Here is a 5,189-nt window from a genome sequence, read left to right on the forward strand (position 1 = left end):
TGTTGTGATGAATGGCGGATGATATCCATAAAGTGCCATAAATGGGGTCATTTTTGCTATAGTAAGGAAGGAATTGTTATACCACCATTCAGCCAGAGGAAACCATTTGACCCATTGTGTCTGTTTATCAGATACAACGAAACGAAGATATCCTTCTAGACATTTGTTCACTATCTCAATTTTCCCATATGATTGAGGATGATAAAATGATCTATGACCTAACTGAGTACCGAGACAAGAAAATAATTCAGTCCAAAAATTTCTAGTGAAAATAGGATCTCTATCTCTTAGAATAATATTTGGGTTTCCATGTAGCTTTTGAATTATTTCCATAAATCTAGTATCAACTGTATGGGCTTTAAATGAATGAGATGATGCACAAAAGTGTGCATACTTAGTAAGTCTATTAACTACCACCATGATGACACTCTTTTGTTCAGACTTGGGTAATCATGTGATGAAATCCATTGAAACCTACTCCAAATGTTGACTTGGAATGGATAAAGGTTGTAATAGATCTAGGGTCTTAATTGTCTCATCTTTATTTTGTTGGCAAACCAAAACTTTGCAACAAACTTTTGAATATCAGATTTAAATCCATCCCAAAAAAAATCCTTCTTAACCCTATGGTTAATTTTTAAAAATCCTAAATTCCCTCCTAAGGGGCATGTGTGCAATACCAAAAGAATCTTTTGTGAGCTGGGAATTCTTACAAAGGTATAAGCAATCCGTGTACCATAACGAATCGCTTTTACAACTAAATGTATCATATGTAATGGGATATTGTTGCAACTTTTGAATGAGTTCCCACATTTCTTCGTCATTCTTCCATTCATACCTTGCTTCATTTATCCAATTTGGTTTCATAATGGAAATGGCACAAAGCAATGCTTTCACATCCTCATCCTTTCTTGAGAGTGCATATTCAACAACATTTTGCTTCCCTTCTTTGTAGATGATTTCAAATTCATAACCCAACATCTTTGTGACCCATTTTTCCTAGTCTTGTGAAGATAAGCTTTATTCTAAAAAGTATTTTAAGACTATCATGATCTGTTTTTACCTTGAAATGTCTTCCCATTAGGTAAGATTGCCATTTTTTAAGTGCATGTAGTATTTCCAACATTTCCTTCTCATCACTAGCTTTGTGTAAATACTTTCCTTCGATTGGATGACTTTCAAAAGCAATGGGTATTTTGTCTTGCATTAAAAGAACATCAATTCCATTTCTCAAGGAATCACATTCCACAATAGAGATTTTTTTGAAGTCTGGCATAGCTAAGATCGGTGCTTGGCACATTGCCTCTTTAATATGTTCAAAGGCTTTCATTTCTTCTAGAGTCCAAGAAAATGCATCTTTCTTTAGTAATGTTGTTAGAGGTTTTGTTATTCTCACATAATTATTAACAAACTTGTGATAATACCCTATCAACCAGAGAAATACTCTCAGATGCTTTATGGATGTGGGGATTTTCCATTACTTATAGAATTTAATTTTTCTAGGGTCTACCTTAACACCTTCATGAGATAAAATAAGACCCAAATATTCCACCTCTTCTACTCCAAAGAAAAATTTGGAGGTTTTTTCATATAATTCTTTCTCCTCCAATATTTTGAGCACTCTATCAACATGTTGAGCATGATCCTTCCAAGACTTGTTGTAGATTAGTATATCATCAAAAAATACTAAGACAAATTTTATAAGGGTTTGAAGATGGAATTCATCAAACCTTGAAATGTAGAAGGTGCATTGGTAAGGCCAAAAGGCATGACCAAAAATTCATAATGACCCTCATGAGTTTTAAATGTTGTTTTTGGAATGTCTTCATTCTTCATTCTGATTTGGTGATATCCTAAATGAAGGTCCAACTTGGTGAAGTAAATTGTTCCATGCAATTCATCTAGTAATTCATCAATGACAGGAATGGGGAAATTTATCATTAATAGTGATCTTGTTGAACACCCTATAATCCGGACACATGCACCATGGTCCATCCTTCATATGCACCAATACTACTGGAGGAGAGAAAGAACTTTGACTATGTTTAAATATACTAGCCTCTAGCATTTCTACAACCATAAGTTTAATTTCACTCTTTTGGGCATAGGGATATCTGTAAGGCCTAATGTTTGGATGAACACTTCCTGGAATCAAATGAATAGCATGATCCTGGTTATGAATAGGTGGGAGGCCTTTGGGAGTCTCAAATAACTTGGAGTGATTGTCCAAAACTTTTTGGAGATTTGGAGAAATAGATGATTTCGATGTGGGAACCTCTAGCGAACATAAGTGTGCAATTATGCCACATTGTTCTTTCTTTAGAAGTTTCTTCATGCTGTTAGAGTTGATTTTCTTTCCTTGTAATATTCCTAATTAGCCATGGCTAATTGGAATATTTTATTTTGCTTATTTTTGCCTACTATAGTTATTTATGAATAAAAAGGTGAGGAAGGGGGGACATGACTCACTTTTAGAATAAAATTCACTTCATAGTAGCACAACGTTGTGACTTAAAGGGGAGCCAAGGGGGCCAAAGGGGGACATAGAGATGGAGCCCACGCAAACACTTGGAGGGACTGCGCAAAAGGGAAGAAACACGTGGCGAGAGAGGAATTACGTTGGAGAAGGTGGGCCTTGGGATTGAGAGAGGCAAAGGCTATAAAGGAGAGAGGAGCATCCTCATTTTGGCATTCGATTATGTGCATTTGAGCTAGTCACTCCGACTTAGAGCACGTTGGCTGTTTAGCTAGTCTGCAACACTATTTAGTGCATTGAGTGTCTCCGTTCGTAGACCTCACCCTTAGCCCCGGGAGACTTCGAGTGCCTACTCGAGTAAGGTATTTCCATCAGCATTTTTGTAGTAGTTTCATCAGCATTTTTGGTAGGAGGATTGAGCATCTTGGAGGACAGTGCAGCACTGAGAGGGATGACACAGTTCTTTCTAGGAGTTCTGGATTGAGAGTTTGCAGCAGGATTTGTGCTGGGAGGTTGAGCAGGGGATTAGCCCTTGCATATTGGAGGGTTTTGGTAGAGGTTTCAGGTAGATTACTTGAGATTTTCATTTAGTGGCAGTGCAGAGCATTGAGAGACTGTGCAGAACCCCAAGGGGGTGATTTTCGGGGGTCAGCCATTTTGGAAAAGCTTTCTGGGTTTTTTTGGGTTTCTTGAGCAAAGTACGATTCTAGAGTTTTAGCCTTTTCTGAGGAGGGTAACAGCCCCAAATCCTCATTTGATTTCCACCAGCAGCAGCAACACGACAGTTCTCCAGCGGCTGGGACGTAGACCAGAGAGAGGCCATTCCTTTGCTATTCTGAGTGTATTTCTTCACTTGCATTGTGCAAGTCGAGGTGCCATGTTTCTGATCACCTCCTGTACTCATTCTATTGCTCAGTATAACAAAATGGCTTAGCATTTCTCTCTGCATTTCTTGAGTATCTGCTTATATTTCATGATTATATTATTATATATTGCAACACTGTGATTTTTATCATTTTGAGCTTCTCAGTTATTATATCATTTGTACATATTTGGTTGGAGTTACTAGGGTTTTGGAGAATATATCTGAAACGAGATATTACAGTCGTATCAAAGCATTTTTAGCAGGAGGATTAAGCATCTTGGAGGACTGCACAACACTGAGATGGATGATGTAGTTCTTTCTAGGAGTTCTGGATTGAGGGTTTGCAGTAGGATTTGCGCTAGGAGATTGAGCATGGGATTAGGCCTTGCATATTGGAGGCTTTTGGTAGAGGTTTCAAGTAGATTACTGGAGAGTTTCATTTAGTGGCAGTGTAGAGCATTGAGGGACTGCGTAGAACCCCAAAGGGGTGATTTTCGGGGGTCGACCATTTCAGAAAATCTTTCTGGGTTTTTATAGGTTTCTTGAGCAGAGTTTGATTCCAAAGTTTTAGCCTTTTCGAAGGAGGGGAACAACCTCAAATCCTCATTTGATTTCCACCAGCAGTAGCAGCACAACAGTTCTCCAGCAGTTGGGACGCAGATCAGAGAGAGACCATTCCTTTTCTATTCTAAGTGTATTTCTTCACTTGCCTTGTGCAAGTCAAGGTGCCATATTTCTTATCACCTCCTGTACTCATTCTATTACTCAGTATAATAAAATGGCTTAGCATTTCTCTCTACATTTCTTGAGTATTTGCTTATATTTCACGTTTATATATTATATATTGCACCACTATCATTTTTATCATTTTCAGCTTCCTGGTTATTATATCATTTGTAGGTATTTGGTTGGAGTTACTGGGATTTTGGAGAATGTCTCTGAAACAGGATATTATGGTGGTATCAGAGCATAGATCTGGCTCAGCCTATGGAGCTAGCAATCTATGCCACCGGGGGAGAAACCCTACATCTGTTATAGAGGTAGGAGATATAGAGACACTGGGTGTAGGTTAGAGAATACCTATAGAGAGGGAGACTGTGTTCCAGTGGTAGAAGCAAGACAGGAGGAGCCTGTGGTGGACACATAGAAGAAGGATCCAATGGCAGACGAGTACGGGAAGAGATTTGTGGATATTCTCCTCAAATTAGTGCAAGATCTGTCGAGGCAGATTGACGTGATGGGGTAGAGATTCATGGTAGTAGAGGCCAAACAGTGTGAGAGCCCATGTTTTTTTCACATTGGTCTGGATCGGGTGCATCCCATCATTTGCCAGAGCAGTGTGATACTACGCAGCAGGTGGCCTCGCATGCCCCTACACACTCTACCATGCCCACTTTCTTAGGTGTAGACACAGGGGCCGGAGCCCAGTAGGAGGCAGAGCGCTGTCACATGGGTGATTATTTTGTAGAGTACTAGGCCTATGGTTAGGAGTTCAAGGATGCCCTCTCATTCAAAGACTTTGTTCAGCTCCAGCGGGATAGTAGACCCCGCGACCATCACAGAGGACATCAGCATTATCACGATAGAGACACCCACCACACAGCTAGTAGGTTCCACTTGCCTATGTTTGATGGTTCACCAAAAAGTTCGGCAAGGTCCTGGGTGGAGAAGCTGGACATCTATTTCTAGCTTAACTAGATGTCGAAGGCAAAGGCCATCAAGGTGGCAACATTACATTTGGATGGTGAGGCCCAAGATTGGTGGCTCCATGGGATGGTTACACTCGGACATTCCTCAGTGACGACATATGTCGAGTTCACCAGGAGATTGATGGAGAGGTTTGATCGA

The sequence above is a fragment of the Pinus tabuliformis genome, chromosome 3_2 (genome assembly GCF_031772625.1).
Source record: "Pinus tabuliformis cultivar Carrire ecotype Pingquan chromosome 3_2, CPIR1, whole genome shotgun sequence".
Classification (NCBI taxonomy): Eukaryota; Viridiplantae; Streptophyta; class Pinopsida; order Pinales; family Pinaceae; genus Pinus; species Pinus tabuliformis.